The sequence below is a fragment of the Ictidomys tridecemlineatus genome, chromosome 2 (genome assembly GCF_052094955.1).
Source record: "Ictidomys tridecemlineatus isolate mIctTri1 chromosome 2, mIctTri1.hap1, whole genome shotgun sequence".
In the NCBI taxonomy this organism is placed as follows: domain Eukaryota; kingdom Metazoa; phylum Chordata; class Mammalia; order Rodentia; family Sciuridae; genus Ictidomys; species Ictidomys tridecemlineatus.
The window spans coordinates 108,461,453-108,479,839 of NC_135478.1; the positions used below are offsets into that span (position 1 = coordinate 108,461,453).

The window sequence follows — 18,387 nt, forward strand, 5'->3', positions numbered from 1 at the left end:
TTGTTTCCTTTCACACTTCAAGATTGAACAAAAGAGGAACTGAGAGAGAACTGGATTCTCATGGTCCTGTGGCCTTAAGCTGTCTCTGTGCAGGGCTGAGGAAGAATCTTCAGAGTGAACAGGAACATGTGAGCCCCAGACACATTTTGCTCCCACTTCCCCATGAACTTGGAGCACTGTGTAAATTGCTGCTGCTGTATAAAATTCTTTGAATATATATACCCAGGGTGAGATAAAATGGGCCTACCGTATTTTTAAGGAATCTACATACTGCTTTTCAGAGTAGTTGTAGCAATTTGAGTCCCACAAGTAATATGTGAGTGTACCTTTTTTCTCAACATCCTTACCAACACTTATTATTAATTTTATTTTTCTGATTGAAGTGAGATGAAATCTCAATATAATTTTAATTTGAGTTTCTGTAATTGTAAAGAGTGGTAGGACACTCCAATATGTTGGCTCAGGAACTATCTTAATGAGATTCTTGAAGCACAAGAAGTAAAAGCAAAGATCAATAAATGAGATGGCATCGATTTACAAAAAAAAAATTCTTCAAAATAAAGGAAAAATCAAGAGCATGAAAAGGGAGCCTACAGAATGGGTAAAAATCTTTGCCACCTGCTCCTCAGATAGGAAATTAATTTCCAGTAAATAAAAAAACTCCAAATTCTCAACATGAAAAAAACAAATAATGTAATCAATAAATTGGCAAAAGAATGTTTCTAAGAATGAATACAAATGACCAATAAATATATGAAAGACGTTCAATAAATACATGAAGAAATATATAAAAATATGGCATGGGTTCAGCACAGATAATTTCACCATCTTATGCATTCACAACACTAATGTTTTTTTTAGAAAAAGTACAATTCAATAGCAGAAATATTAGTAAAATACAGAGAAGGGAACACGGCTTGGGAGGACGCAAGGGAAAGGGGAAATAATGGAGTCTAAATTAAAACAAATTTTATTTGCATGCTTTTATATTATGTCAAAATGAATTCTATTCTGATGTATAACTAAAAAGAGCCAGTAAATTTTTTTATTTTTATTGAAATACATTCATGTCCATTCATTTAAGATTTGTCAGTGACTGCTTTCATATCTCACCTGTAGAAATCAGGTGTTGTAACTGACACTATATAGCTTGCAAACTCAAAAACATTTACTACATGGTTGTCAGTGTGCAAAATAAAGTGTTTCCCCACTGCCACCCCATCCATGATGATAAATAATACTAATAATATTTCATCATGATGTGGCCTCCTGCCTCACCTCCCCAAGTCACTGAGATTACAAGCATTCACCATGACATCCAGATAAATGATACATTTTACCAGAGCCATGTGTGCTTTTCCCAGTCAGCTGCAGGGGAGCCATCTTGTGTCCTAGACCCACAGCTGGTCTGTGCGGGTCAACATATCTCTTTCTACATACACCATCCCACTGTGGTCACAATAATTTGTGCTTTCTCCAGTGAAAGCTACCAGGACAGAAGATCTGAGAATGGCTTTTCTATCACACTTTACTAAATGGAAAAAATAGATTGTCAATGTTTCATATATGAACCAGGCTCTGTTTACAATCTCTGGAGCTTGCATATAGGTCTATGCAGGGCCTGAAATAAAATAACAGTAATTCAGATTTAAAATGCAACTAATTCCCCAGAAGTTTTTTGAGGCTATGGAGAATGGGATAGTTTTCCTAAATTCTCTTTGAATTGATTCATCATTGGTATAGGAGTATGCAATTGACTTGTGAGTGTTATTTTTATATCCTCATACTTTGCTGAATTCATTTATGAATTCTAGAAGTTTTCTGGGGAGTTTTGGGGACTTCTAAATATAGGATCATGTCATCTGCTAATAGGAATAGTTTGAGCTCCTCTTTTCCTATTTGAATCCCTTTAATTTCTTTCTTTTGCATAATCACTTTGCTTAAGATTTTTTTCACACTATTTGCCAAAATATTTACGGTTTAGTTGTTTGAAGCTTTTTGAGCTGTTTCCCACAAAATAATAAATAATTGTTTCACCTCATACTACCAAGTATTAAAGAAGAAGACAAGAAGCACAAAGTTTATAGGACCACTCTGATTTCAGGGAGTAGGATACTTCAAATTTGGGGATTTTGCTCCAATTTATATAAGAGAAAGAGTGAAAATTCCAAACGGATTAAAGCATTCCAATGTGAAGATGTACTGGGACAAAAAGTAGTGCCAATGGCCCAGCTGTATGATCAATTTTATCCCCTAGATCTGTAACAATAAGAAATTGGTAATAGAGAAAAAAGCTGGTGTTTAGATCAAGACCCTTAGGAGAATCCCAGTTATAGACCATGAGGTTTGGGCAACAGTCTTTATTACCTGCTGTAGAAAATTAGATACCATTTTGAAACAGCTCCTGATACAAACCCAGGACTTGATAGGTACAGACAACATCAGGAATCACTTGAACTTGAGGCCAGAACTGTGAGCTCCACCAGTCATGAGGTCAGGCAAGCAAAGCAGTAACAATTTCTTGGTAGATATTTTCATCTGAGAGAGAGCATTAGCTAAGATTAGTCTCATGGACAGTTTGTTGATGCCTCATGTCTCTGACTTTCCAGTACAAGAAACTCCCCCTAGATTCACACTTATATACTTCAGGTGGAGAAGTAGCTCCAGGTCCCAGGTGATTTTAAAGAGCCTGACACCTGAGATATCCAGTCCAGCAAACTCTAATAATAATACATTCATTAATGAGGGTTTCTTATGCATTCAAATTTACTAATCCCATTAAAATTAAAAGAGATGCATGATTACTTTAATAGTAAATATCACAAACTACATCAAAATAGTACCAATTACACAAGAAACTGATAAAAAGTTATATTGTATTTTACATTCTTTTCTCATGTTATTTCTTTAAAATATAATATGTATTATACATTTACATCACATGTCAATTTGGACACAAATGTTTTATCACAAATATTTGATCTCTTTTCATTTTATCATTTACATTTGTTAAGATAGGTTTAAATAATGAACTTGAATGAAGCATGTTTGATATTATTATAACCACTGAATTAATAAATAAATAATATTTATCTTTTGGTATTTGCAGCCACATATGTTAACCTGGTCCATGTTTCCTAGAATTATTTTGACTATGAAGAACAGGAATGCTATTCCCCAAAGACCTTAAAAGAGCATACTATAGGGATACAGCTACATTGATGCTCATAGAAGCACAATTCACAATAGCTAGACTATGAAACCAACCTAAATTCCCTTCAATAGATGAATGGATAAAAAAATGTGGCATTTATACACAACGGAGTATTACTCAGCACTAAAAAATGACAAAATCATGGCATTTGCAGGAAAATGGATGGCATTAGAGCAGATTATGCTAAGTGAAGCTATTCAATACCTAAAAAACAAATGCAAAATGTCTTCTTTGATATAAGGAGGGCAACTAAGAACAGGAGACACATGAATGACTTAATTAACCTGGTCTAAAGCCCCTTGGACTGACTACTCTTGACAGGAAATTATTAGACCAAGCAGGGAGGAAGAGCATGAGAAGAAGATTACCATTAAACAGGGACGAGAGGTGGGAGGAAAAGGGAGAGAGAAGGGAAATTGCATGAAAATGGAAGAAGACCCTCATTGTTATACAGAATTACATATAAGAGAAAGTGAGGGGAATGGGAAAAAAACAAGAGAGAGAAATGAATTACAGTAGATGAGGTAGAGAGGGAAGATGGGAGGGAAGGGAAGGGAAGGGGAGATAGTAGAGGATAGGAAGGGCAGTGGAATAAAACAGACACTAGTATGACAGTATGTAAAAACGTGGATATGTAACCGATGTGATTCTGCAATCTGTATACGGGGTAAAAATGGGAGTTCATAACCCACTTGAATCAAATGTATGAAATATGATGTCAAGAGCTTTGTTATGCTTTGAACAACTAATAAAAAAAGAACAGAAACTATGAAATATGATGTCAAGAGCTTTGTTATGCTTTGAACAACTAATAAAAAAAGAACATAAACGTTAGTTTAAAATGTTTTACCAAGTGTCTTATAAAATTCCATAATAGAAATAATGTACTATCACAATATTTATAAAGCTGAATAATGTGATTTTGGGGGTGTATGAATCAAATCAATGTTTTGGGTGAAAAAGTTATAAACTCCTGCTATTATTCACATTTATGTTAAAAATGCAATGTTGATTTTTAGGTGACTGTATTTATCATCACTTTTTTACTGTAAAAAACACTTCTTATCAAACTCAGTGTGCATTTGCAACATCATTGAACTATTTTAGTACTATGTGATGTCATGATCACCAAAAAGTGAGTGACCTGTAAAGGAAATGATCCTAGTGATCAGATGAGTCTTGCCTCATTCTGTGTCTGTCAGTTTCCCTCTCTAGACACACATGTGTTTTGCCTAAAATATTCATATTCAATATGTCCATGATGGCATAGATAGAGATTATTCATGGGGTCATTAAAATGGATTTCCAATCATGAAGGTGACCAGGCTATACAGTCTCTGTTCCATTTCAAAACTTCAAAACCAACCCTGAGTTCCTAATATGAGGTTATTCCCTCTGGGAAACACCTTGAGGTACCTGAGGGCAGATTAGACCTTTCATCATAGCAGATTAACCTTAGTTCTTACTGAAATAGGCATTTATTTATGAGAGAACTTGCTTTCCTTTTCTGCAATGCTTCTGCTAAACTATTATCCATGAACTTAGGGAACATGAAAACCACTATAATGGTATTAAACATGGGCTTCTGAGTAACATTTATGTCACAGCCAATAAAGAACAATAATGGGGACATGCTCCTGCCATTATTACTCTTACGATTGTCCCCTACATCCTCAAATACCAAGCTTGATAGAAAGGTTGAATGATACTGAGAACTCGGTGATAAAGCCAGTTGAGTGATTATGTACAAGTCCAATAAAAAGTGCTATTTTTTGTGTAGCTAGGTTTCTGGAACAGGAGAGAGGGCATGGAATTGGGAGTTACACCACTCCCTATCCTTAGTCACCAACTAGCACAATGTTTGCCTCCCATATTGGAGAATTCACATTATGCTGGTCTAGTGCAGAGGTTTTATTTACAAAAGGAGACTGCTTCCACAGGAGACACAAGAATGACTTAATTAACCTGGTCTAAAGCCCTTTGGACTGACTACTCTTGACAGGAAATTATTAGACCAAGTTGGGGCTATTGGGTCACGACTGGTCCTGATAATCAGGGAACTATGTTGTCACTGCAGACTTGAAGTAAGAAGGCCCCTGCATGGGATGCAGATGATAACTTCCTTACTCTGTAATTAAAGTCAGAAATCCAGCACATCCCAATTCAGAAGGACTTTTGATGGACCAATAGTGTCTGGAATGAAGATTTGCACCAACACACTTGGCAAGTCTATTAAAAACACTAGGTAAAGCATTTTTTTGGTGGTAAAGAGAATATGAAGTGTGGAGTGAAGAATGTAGCAATGATGCCCACAGGAATTAGAATTATATGGAAAAACTTTTTTTTTGAATTTTATTGTGATTGTATTTGAATATTTTTCCTTCCTTGTCTGATTCAAGTGATATCCAATGTAAGATGTGTTAAATATCATTCACTTTATATCCCAGTATTGATGTAACATTACCAAATATTAAGAAAAAAATAACATATTTGACAATGAAAAGTATATTGTATATTCTTGGAGGGAAAAGATTGGTATTTTCTGTTTTGGTTCCTTGTTGGGTAATTTGCCATATTAAGGGTATCATGGTTATCATAATTGTCCTTATTTTGAGATGGTGAGATCATGGAAATTGGAATGAGTTTCTGGTTCACATAGGTAGAATGTTGTAGTTTTATTTGTTCCAACTTTGATAGGCTTACATATATTTCTCACAATTACTCAAATATATATTTCTGGTTGGGATAGTAGCAAGAGTAATTTTTGTTGTACAAGGTATGCAGGTTAGAAATGAAGGACTTTGATTCTGTAACTCACACCTGTAGCTGGGTATCCATTGGGTCACTATGTAGACATGAGGGTGCTGGTCATTCATGTATCCCTGGATTCACCTCCAGTATGGGTCTGATGCTTCAAATCTTTCATAATCCAGAATACTTAAGATGTCATTTTACAAAAAAAAGGAAGGAAAAATTGGTAACTTTGGGGCATTAGAGCACTTTACATTGGAAATTTAGAAGGAAACAGCAGCATTTTGAAAACAAAATGGCTTTCGTGCTCCCTTTTGTAGTCAGCTATTATGTTGCTGTGACCAAGACCCAGTAAGAACTATTTAGAGGAGGTTACTTTTTTGATGCATGCTTTTAGAGGTCACAGTGTGTAGATAGCCAGCTCCATTGATCTGGGCCCAAGGGGAGGCAGAATATCATGGAGGAAAGACATAGAGGAGGAGAGCATCTCAAGTCATGGCAATCAGGAAGCAGAGAGAGCACTACTCACAAGGGACAAAATATAAAACACAAAGACATGCCCCCAGTGATGAACTCAACCAGTCACACCATACCTGCCTACCATTACCACCCATGTCAGTGTATTAAGCCATTGATTAGTTTACATCTTGTAACCTAATCATTTTATTTCTCAACATTATTGCATTTTTCTACACATGAACTTTTTGGGGAGACCACAAATCCAACCATTATAGTCCCTGGATGTCGGCATTGGGAATACCTGAACTTCATTGATCAGATCTTCTGGTGCAGACTCTGAGGGGGAAAATGATGCTCAGGCTGTCTGGAAATCAGACAGTGCTGAAAGAGACAGTGACCCCTTAAGACCACTCAGCATCCCAACAGATGGCTTTGAAGCTGGATGACCTGCGGGACGCCCTAAAATGGGGCAAGACTCTGAGGTCATGGCCTCAACCAGACATTAAACTGAACCAGTCAGAGAAAGATGTGAACCTGGAGAAGCAGTTTTCTGTAACCAATATCCTTTTGCAGTGAGGGAATCTCTGTGAGCTCTGAGAAATCCAAGGTTCTGTACATGGTTGGGTAAGCTCTGAAGAGGAGATCAAGGCCAATCCTTCTCTATACACTATTCAGGTCTTCTGTGTTTAGCATGAAGGTTTCCATGGGAACCTGGGGTTACAGGGTCTGAGAAGTGCTGACCAACTCAAGGGGCTAGAAGTCTGGAACATTAGGGATCTGGAGAGGTCCAGGCACCATAATATGGAAATCCAGAGACCATGACATGGAGGGATGTCTCTTCTTATCTATGTTTCCATTCTTTTTTTTTTCTTTCTCACTGCCTGATTCAGAAAACACCATGTCAATCTGTCTTGATGACAACAAAATCATCCCTGACCTTTCCTTTATTGAGCCTCACTGTAGGGCTGGGAAGAAGCAGTATAGGGGCCTCATCTCTGGATGAGCTGAACCAGTTCTACTCAAGGCTCTGTTTGCAGTCCTTCTGAATCTGGAAAGAAGTATGACACTGACAGGGTAGAGGTTTGTATCTCACTTCCCTATCTGCCTGAGTCACAGTGAAATGTTTATTACCACTATCATTATATAATGAAGAACAGTAATAGACAGCCTCATCTTCAGTCTAAGTGCTGCTGATGGTCAGAGTGGCTGTTGACCCTGAGCTGGACCCAGAAAATCTCTCAGGGATCCGTGAGGGTCGCTTACTATCATCATATATATATTACCAGCACAGGGCTCTGTCCTGGGTGCAGCTGTTGGAACCAGTCTGAATAATATTTTGACAATTCATCTCCAGACTAGGTGATTGTGGCTATCTGTCCTGGGGCTACTGAGACTGAGACTGACTGAGTCAGCTCATACCAGGCCACAGAACCTTCAAGAGAAGGGAGAGATGAAGGACCCCTACCCAGGGTACCCAATAAATCTATGTCCAAATGAGCTTAGATTTGGGTGGAAGGTCCAGCTCATGATCCTATGGTACCCCCAGAGGTAGAGTCTGTGACAGGGCAGAAAAGATCACCTGTGTAGAGCAAGAGGAGTGGGAAGAGTAGAGGTGTGATGATGGAGACACCTCAAAACTCTTTGTGCTGATATGTACAGCACATCTGGGTTCTCCAGGACCTCTCTTATTTCTTTCAAGATTTTTGGGTAAATGCATGTCTGATGATTATGCAAATTATCCATCCTCTGTAACCACCAATTATGGGAAGTCACTGAAATCAGCTGTGGGTACAGAAGAAGAGACTATGAAGATGGAGGTTGAGCATTCAACTTTCTCCAAGATGCTTTGGGCAAAAAATCAGCCTTGATTTCTATGACCTCTGATTAATGTCATTTTCCAGGAATTGACCCCTTGACCACTGTTCCGATTTTTCTGATCTGTTTCTTCTCTGGCTCTATTTCAACAGAACTGTGAATATTTCAGGAGCCTGGTCATGAGCTGAGCTTGGACCTGTGTAGTGGACAATGGATCCTCATCTTCCTCATTCTGCTCACATTGTTTCCCAGATGTACTTTGTTTTCATCTTTGGTATTTTGTTTAATGTGTTTCTGGTTGTTGGGATGCTTTTAAATATGTCACACATTATACCTTGTTCACTTAAGTAACCACCTTCTTTTATGTGTTTCCTACATTTTCTGGCCTCAAAAACACTGTTTAACATCCCTCATTCACAATGTACAAGCAACAGTCAAGAGTATGCTATTTTTTTTAATCATCCATATTTTATGTAATAGGTTTAAAAGTGTCAGAATTCAAACTTGATGGAGAAAACAGCTTTAGGCCCCATATTCTCTGTGAATTTCATCAGTGTCACAGTTTTGAACATGGGTGAGCTCTGTAGGGTGGGTTGTCAAGGATCCCTCAAGCAACAGGATCCTGTCACTGAACCGAGGTTAATTCAAGGTTCAGGAATGTGATGTGAGGCAGATGGTGGACAGTATTATTCTGAGAGTTCCCTCAGGGAGCCTGTGCATACTCCATCCAGGGACAAGGGACCAAATGCCTTCTTCTCTCATCCAAGACTGCACCTGAGCATAGGAGACCCAGCCTGTGGCAAGATATGCCTGGAGGTGAGAGAAAAGGCCAGGGGGAAGTGTATAGAAATCTTTCAAAGTGTCTAGGATGGAGCAGTATCCCTTCGATGACTTCTGGACAGTGATAAATGGTGCCCTGAGATTAGGAGGAGGCCCATGCATTCATGCTGAGAAAATGACACAGACCCTGGTAAATTCATCTTCTCATGCTGTGCTCCATGCTGCAGCACCTGGACCGGAGCTTGATCCCTCCAGTGTTTTACCCAGAAAAGGCTGCCATGCTGACAGATATGACTAGGCTCCTACAGGCCATTTCCCAGCTGAGGTCCTCTTTGTTCCTAGGCTTTTGACAACGTCCTGTGGTGATCCTGTGTTAACCTGATCCTAAGAATGTGCTCACTGAAGGTCAGGGCATAGTCTGGACTCTTCTGATGTCTAAACTTGAGACTGAAATTAGACGTCCCTTGGATCCCAGAGCGCTTCACTCTTGGACTAAGCCTGTTCAGCAGCCTGTTTGCTGTCTGCTTCTGGCTACTGCTCTGCTGTCCCTTGCTGGTTGAGTATTCCCAAAGCAAGAGCCTCTCACCTCTTGTGAGCTCAAAGCCTTTGTCACCAAAGAGCCTGTGTCCAGCCTCACTCCTGTGTCTACTGTACCCATACCAACCTGCCCTATAACTCACAGATTAGTGGCATTCTCAGTGGATGGGGAGTCATTTCAGTTCCAGGTCTTGTGACCAGGTGTTTTGTTTTTATTAGAAAATGGTCAAGTTATCTGTGGCCTTTCTCCAATACAACAGAGAAAATGTGTTAAACCATAAGGGGACCCAGGCTTCTTATGTATTGAGTAACCAAGTCTCATATTTTTCATTTAATGTTATTAATGATAATGAAATACCTCTGTCAATGTGATTGTTAGTTTCTATATGTAACTTATCTTTTTTTTTATGTTCTTCATTGCTCCACTACTGGTTTCCATTGTGATTGGTTGATTATTCCCCAGTATACCATTTTGGATATCTCTTCATGTCCTTTTGCATATATTTTCATAGTGGCTATGAGTATAACACATACTGACTTATCTAAATAACAATATAGTTTGAATTGAAATTGATTAAGTTTTTAAAAATGCAATAAAAGTACATGTTGATTGATTGTATTTCTTCTATGAGAAGTGTTTGCTCAGTTCCTTAGCCCATTTATTGATTGGGTTGTTTGTTTTCTTGATGTTAAACTTTTTGAGTTCTTTCTATATTCTAGAGGTTAGTGCTCTATCTGATGTGTGTGTGTGACAAAAATATACTCCCCAAATTTAGGCTCTCTCTTTCCCTCAATTAATTGTTTCTTTTGCTGAGAAAAAAAACTTTTTAATTTGAATCCATCCCATTTATTGATTCTTGATTTTATTTCTTGTGCTTTATGACTCTTGTTAAGAAATTGGGTTGTGATCTGACATGATGAAGATTTAGGCATACTTTTTCTTCTATTAGGTCATCTGGTCTAATTCCTAGGTCCTTGATCCACTTTGAGTTAAGTTAAAATAAGAGACCCAGAATAGCCAAAGCAATTCTTATCAAGAAGAGTGAAGCAGGAGATATCACAATGCCAGACCCTAAACTATACTACAAAGCTATAGTAACAAAATGGCATGGTATTGGCACAAAAATAGAAATACAGACCAATGGTACAGAATAAAACACACAAAGACAAAACCAAATAAATATAGTTCGCTCATCCTACATGTTGCCCTCTATGATGTCCCTGGGCCTTATGCAGAGTCAAAAACCTTTAGAGCAAATCTAGAGATTTCCAAAGTACTGTCCTTCTAAATTCAAACTCAAGATTTGAACCTTACCTTTTACTAAATTATCAGGCTGCAGCCTGCCCAACTGAGGTAGACCACACCAGCCACCACAATCATGTGAGCCAATTCAGTAGAACACTTGTCTTTCTATATATGTGTGTTTCTTTCTGTATATACAGATCTATTATATCTATCCAAACTTGCACTGCTATAATGGTGTATGGATATTATAGACTGCATATATAGTGGTGGCCAAAGAAGATTACAATGGAGCTGAAAATTCCTGTAACCTTGTTTTGTCATTTTATCCTATGTTTGAAGTACAACACATTATTCATGTGTATGGTGATATTGGAGTATACAGTGCTGCTGTGCAGCCAGTCATGTATAAGTATTATAAAGTTATATGCAGTAGATAATATGTGATAATGATAATAAATATCTATGATGTTGTCTCTGTATTTATTACACTATAGTTCTCATTGTTAGTCAGAGTGAACTCCTTCTAAGTATAAAAATGTTTAATGTAAAAATGTATATTGTGCTATGCTTACAACAGCCTCATACCTCTCGTGTGTACCCAGTCTTTTAGATGGCCAGATTGATGCACTGCTCCCCACCCCAAGATGGCAGCTACTGTCTCTTGATTTCATTGTCTCTTGTGCTAGATTCAAATCTCATGTTGTTTTATGTATATGAAGCAGTAGGCTTCATATACATTATATTCATAATATTAGCATATAATATATATGCATGCATTCCATATACATTCACACACACTCCATATGGTCTTGGTGTGTAGCAGGCTTTACCACCTACATTTGTGTTAAATGGACTGCCTCATTTTCACAGAATGATGAGTTTGCCTACCAACGTATCTCTCAAGACATACCACTATTGCTAAGTGATATAGGATTGCATATATATATATATATATATATATATATATATATATATATATATCCCCACACTTGACCCTTAATATTTATATGTTCTGCATCTTTAGATTTCACAAAACATCAATTGCTAATGTTTTGTAAAAAACTACATCTGTACTAAACATGTGAATATTTCATTTCTATCTCTATCAATACCTACAAATAACAAAGAAATACTAGACAGAAAAAAATTGTATCTATAGTATCTGTAACCTCTACCTACCCATTTTATTTTATGTCTGCTTTCTGACATCTGTGAATCTATCTATATTTTTTATTTTTTTATTTATTTATTTTTTATTGGTTGTTCACAACATTGCAAAGCTCTTGACATATCATATTTCATACATTAGATTGAAGTGGGTTATGAACTCCCAATTTTACCACAAATGCAGATTGCAGAATCACGTGGGTTACACATCCACAATTTTACATAAGGCCCAATTAGTAATTGTTGTATTCTGCTACCTTTCCTATCCCCTACTATCCCCCCTCCCCTCCCCTCCCATCTTCTCTCTCTACCCCATCTACTGTAATTCATTACTCTCCTTGTTTATTTTCCCATTCCCCTCACAACCTCTTATATGTAATTTTGTATAGCAATGAAGGTCTCCCTTCATTTCCATGCAATTTCCTGGGTTTTGTTTTTTCTTTGTTTTGTGCTTTAGGGGTTTTGTTTCCCAGCACAAGTTCATGGGTGTACATTATCATGCTCCTCTTTTGTAGAGCAACCCGAAGGCCATGGAGGCTGAAGAGAGGATGGAATGCCTTCAGGAGTTTCCTGAACATCATAAAATGATTCTGGACCGATTGAATGAACAATGAGAGCAGGATCAATTTACCTATATCACACTAATAGTCGATGAACATCATTTTAAGGCCCACAAGGCTGTTTTGGCTGCTTGCAGTAAGTTCTTCTACAAATTCTTTCAGGAGTTTACTCAGGAACCTTTGGTGGAGATAGAAGGTGTTAGTAAAATGGCCTTTTGTCATTTAATTGAGTTCACATACACAGCAAAACTAATGATACAAGGAGAAGAAAAAGCCAATGACGTATGGAAAGCAGCAGAATTTCTACAAATGCTAGAAGCTATCAAAGCCCTTGAAGTCAGGAAGCAGCTGAGAAGAGATGTTCCTTTCTGTGGACAACTGAATTTGATTACCAAACTGCCTTACCCAGATTTTTTGGTCAAGGAGGAGAAACAAAGAAAATTCAGCTCCATTAGAGGAAAATATCACAGGAAAAAAATGAGACAAAAAAAAAGAAAGATTGCAGAAACATCAAATGTTATCACTCAGTTATTGCCATCTGCAGAATCAGAGCCTGTTGAAATTGAGGTAGAGATTGCTGAAGGCACAATTGAAGTGGAAGACAAAGGCATGGAAACATTAGAGGAAGTGGCTTCTACCAAGCAGTCCATAAAGTACATGCAGTGCACAGGTTCCTCTGATAATTCTGTTTTAGCATTGTTAGCAGATATTACCAGCAAGTACCGACAAGGTACTTGACAAGAAGATGGCTGTGAATCTGACCCCATAAGCAAAAAGGTAGAAGGTATTGAAATTGTGGAACTTCAGCTTTCAGATGTGAAGGACTTGTTCCATTGTGAGAAATGTAACCATTCATTTAAATTGTTCTACCATTTTAAGGAACACATGAAATCACACTCCACTGAGAGTTTCAAGTGTGAAATATGCAATAAAAGGTACCTTCAGGAGAGCTCATGGAAATAGCACCTAAATTGTTACCACCTTGAAGAAGGTGGAGTCAGTAAGAAGCAAAGAACTGGGAAAAAAATTCATATATGTCAGTACTGTGAGAAACAGTTTGACCACTTTGGACATTTTAAAGAGAATCTTCGAAAACATACAGGTGAAAAACCTTTTGAGTGTCCAAATTGTCATGAATGATTTGCTAGAAATAGTACTCTCAAATGTCATCTCACTCCATGCCAAACTGGAGTGGGGACAAAAAAAAGGGAAGGAAGAAGCTGTAAGAATGCCAGGTGTGTAACTGTGTGTTTAACAGCTGGGACCAGTTCAAAGATCACTTGGTAATACACACTGGAGATAAACCCAACCATTGTACTGTATGTGACTTGTGGTTTATGCAAGGAAATGAATTAAGGAGGCACCTCAGTGATACTCATAATATTTCAGAGCATCTAGTAACTGAAGAAGTCCTTTCAGTAGAAACATGTGTGCAATGACATGTAGAACCAGTGACATCAATGACTATTATAGAACAAGTTAGGAGGGTGCATGTGTTACCATTACTTCAGGTCCAGGTGGATTCAGCACAAGTGACTGTGGAACAAATCCATCCAGATCTGCTTCAGGACAGCCAAGTGCACGATTCACACATGAGTGAGCTTCCAGAGCAGGTCAAAGTCAGTTATCTAGAAGTGGGTCGAATTAAGACTGAAGATGGTACTGAAGTACACGTAGAGGAGCTGCATGTTGAATGGGTAAATCAGATGCCAGTGGAAGTACAAACTGAGCTTTTAGAAGCAGACTTGGATCATGTGACCCCCTGAAATCATGAGCCAAGAGGAGAGAGAGCCTAACTCAGCACATGCTGCTGAGGCTGCCAGGGAAGACCACAGAGGTGCTGAGGGTTTAAAGACCAAACCAGCAGTGGATTCCCAAGTTGAAAAGGCAGAGAATGATGACAGAACAGCTTTGCCAGTTTTAGATTGAAATAACGAATATATTTTTTAATTTACACGTTGGGTTTTTGAACTGATTGTGGGCAGTGTGACTGTCCTTAAACTGACAGACAAGTGGACCAAAGTTAAAAACTATTTCCTGTAGTGCTGAACTGTTTCTATCGAAACAAACTGATGCCCCTAACCCCAGTTAATGCCACAGAGGAGGATCTTTCTCATAAATGAAGGGGAGCTTTGAGAAGTATATTTCTGAAAACTTAAATGGATTATATTCTTATTATATAATTGAATATGAAAGTGTCTATTTTCATTGTAGTAAGGGTTCTTTATCACCGTTTTCTCTTCCCCGGGTCATGTCCTTCCTCAAATTTTTCCCATATTGTAAAATCAAATGTAAAATCATTAGAATACAAGTTTATGTATTCTAATGCATGTTAGAAAATTAAATATATAGGAAACAAGGCTGCATGAAGAAAGTGCGTTGTTACTGTGCTGTTAAAATTTTGGTTGGCTTTCTTTAGTTTGAATAACATTCTTGTCTACCCCAATGGTCACAGGTGCCATCTCTGCAACAGAAAGAGTGGTGGTGGCAAAATTTCCAGAATGTTTTAAAAAAAAAAAAAACACCCATGGGCCTTTTTAAAACCAACTAGACTTTTCTATAAAACATCTCTGGTTCTTTCAAAGTTTGTGTTATAAGGAGCAATGTAGACAGTGCTATAGTACTTCATATTTTTGCTTATGATGACAACTACCAATTCTTTTTCATTTAAGTTAGACTAAGAAATGTCATTTAATGGAAGCTGAAGGGCCATTTTCAATTGGGAGAGTTCATTTACATCTATGGTAAACTTTATTTTGATGAAAAGTTGCACTAGTATTTTACCACAAGATGAAAAAAAAAGATGAGCATCATTTAAAAATTAATGTATTTAAAATAAAGTACAGAGAAAAACATGTATATAATATATCAGGCTTTTTAATATATTTTAATAATATATATATAATAATATATCAATCTTTCCCCCCAATCCTTAATGTAAAGATCTTGTGCTATAACTTTTAAAACCATACAAATAAGAGTGCTAAACTGTGGACTTAAAAGTAGGTGTGTAAATATTTTTAATCAGTATTACTTAGAAAATAAAATATAACAACTACATAAAATAAACCAATATGCTATTTTCTTTACCTGTAAATATTGGGAGATATTTGTATTTTTAAAGTAAACTTTAAAATTAAAAAAATAAAGATAGGTAGTTAGTGTAGTTAAATTGGGTCTAATATTCAGTATAAGTGGAAGAGCATGGGAAGAAGATTACCTCTACAAAGGAAAGAAGGGTGGGAGGAAAAGGGAGGGAGAAAGGGAATTGCATGGATGGTGGAAGGAGACCCTCACTGTTATACAAAATATATGTATGAAGATGTGAGAAAAAAAAGAATAGCATTACTCTAGGTAGAGAGAAGTGATGGGAGGGGAAGGGAGGGATTGGGGAGATAGGAAGGACAGCAGAATGAAGCAGACATTATTAATACTGTGTGTGTATATATGTGACTGCATGACCAATGTGATTCTGCAACCTGTATACTCAGAAAAATGAGAAATTATATCCCATGTGATTCATGTGTGTAGGATATGTCAAGATCACTGTACTATCATGTGTAACTAAGTAAAACAAATAAAAATAATAATTAAAAAAAGAAGAAGAAAATGGAGACCTTATAAAGAATGAAGTCCATAAAGGTGAAGTTGGATCTGAGCCCCTGAAACCAGACAAACACCTGGGAAAATTCAAATGTTAATGTCCCCAAGGCCCCAGACCCATCCTAAAAAGAAAAAACTGTTAATGAAGTAGCTTCCTCAAAACAGGGAGGTGCTAGTCAAACCACCCCAGGCCCCTCTCACCCATATTACTCCTCCCCAACGCATTGCTCCACCTATCTCTCCCCTTTTGGCCATCCCACCTGCATTCTATCACTGCAGAATAGAGGGAACAAAGGACAGAAATGTGGGGGGGGGGGATAAAAGAAGACTTAGATATAAAAAAGGGAAGACTTCTCTTTTCCAAGAATACTGCCTTTCGGGTCAGCTCCCCTTCTTCCTGGGGTGGGGGCGGGGAGACATCTTTTCTGCTCTCCTTTAATAAAGCCTTCCACTTTTCACTCTACACTTTCCTCCCTGTGTTTCTCTGATGTTATACTTCAGCATTCAGGGAAGCAAGGACACCAGTAAGCAGCAGTAAGGACATCATATGTGCTAGCACTGTTTTCCTCATGTTTCCTAGGACTGATTTTTCTGATTTTCTTGAGCATTTTGGATTCTGGTTTTCCCCACTTGTAGAATGTTTTGGCCATTGGTTCCTGTCGCAAATGGGCAAAATTGCAATTTATACAATCGAGGGGAGAAATGAAGAATGTCCACACGTTTCTGCCCTTTTCAATTCTTTATTCACTCAAATTACTCAATACAGTTTCACTCTATAGATTCTTAAACAAAAAAAAAATGACAATCCTTAATGCTAGGCACTGCAATAGACATAATAAATTCCCAGCAAACAATTATAGATTAATTCTAAGCACTGAAAAACACTGCACTGCAAAACACACTTAATCATGACAGGCTAATGACAGGTATTCCCTCTGTGTGCTAAGTTCAAATGTCAGGTCAAATGTCTTAAAGCCTTAGACTTTATGTCCAGCAGATACACACTCACTTAGACCAGGTGATCAGGTCTGGAACCAAGGCAGGCTTTTCATAGCATGGAGTGGACGAATGTAAAACCACAATGCAAAGAAAAGACTACCGACTCCAATTGAAATCAAATTAAAGCAAGCTTGTAATTCCAACCAGCCAGGGCTGTCTCTCCTAAAAACCCAAAACCACGGGAACAGAGGACAGCCCCACAGCTCTCTAGGAGCACAGCTTTATAGCAGAAAAAGTTACAAAAAGGAAGGGGGAGTCTTGAGAACTTACAGATAACAAAATTTTGACAAATATAACACAAAGGCTAGTTAATGGTCTACCGTCAGCACTTAGGGAGTAAATTAGATTTCAACATCAGGATTTATGAGGCACCATTAGAGTTTCAGAGAGGGTTGTTATCTGGCCAGGGGAAGTCAGAATTTATGAGAGCCACTAAAGCTTCAGAGAAGGTTGCTCTCTGGTCAGGGAAAGCCAGGCATTGGTGAGTTCAAGGCATGGGCAGGCATTCCAAACAAGTTTAAAAATCACAGTAATTTATGGTAAAGATGAAATTAAATTTTTATTCCTCCGTGTCGAGATGGCTTCCTATCTTAAGAGGGAATTAGGCTGGGTTTATCACGACCAGTTGAGGAGAGGGTCAACGAGAGAAGTTGCAGCTCTCACCAAGGTCCAGATGAGGCAGTAGAGTTTGAGAGCAGTGAGGATCACACAGAGAATCTGGAGTGATGACAAGTGATGGGATGTCAGGTCCTCATCAGGCTCTTCAACTCAAGTGCATCCTTGTTTTGACTGGCTGGATCCCTGTTCATTTGCTCTGTTATTTATACTAAATTTGGGGGCTTTTGACCCCTCCCTTCAATCCTTATCAGCTATCACTGGATTTCTCCGTGACATTCTTTTCCCTGGGGTCAGAAACAGGTGGTCTCCACTCTGATCTTCTCCCCTTTCCCTCTTATCAGGTGAGCTCAGCCTGCCAGAGTCTTCACTTTGTTTATCAGGGTGAGGGGAAATAATTTGTTTGAGGCCATACTGGAGGGTTCTGTGAGTGTCCCTGGTGAGACTGCAGTTTGCAAAATGGAGTTTTAAAAATGGAGTTGCTTAGGCTCAGGCCTAAGGCCATCCTCACAGTCTGGCACCACTGAATCCCCTAAGTAGGAGGAAGAGGCCCCTGCTCTTCTCACTGAGGCTTCAGAGCTTGTACAGAAGAAGCCCATGTCTCTAGCACCACAAAAGAGAAGTACTGAGGTTCACCACAC

At 38.1% G+C, this 18,387-nt stretch overlaps 1 protein-coding gene and 1 pseudogene across 2 annotated transcripts in view; one reads left to right on the forward strand and one right to left on the reverse strand.

The window, feature by feature from the left end:
- The window catches only part of LOC101969513 (immunoglobulin lambda-1 light chain-like), an 828,312-nt gene that overhangs the window by 659,993 nt on the left and 149,932 nt on the right, over positions 1-18,387 (reverse strand). The window lies entirely within an intron of this gene.
- On the forward strand, positions 12,462-14,458 carry LOC101970960 (zinc finger protein 131-like; annotated as a pseudogene).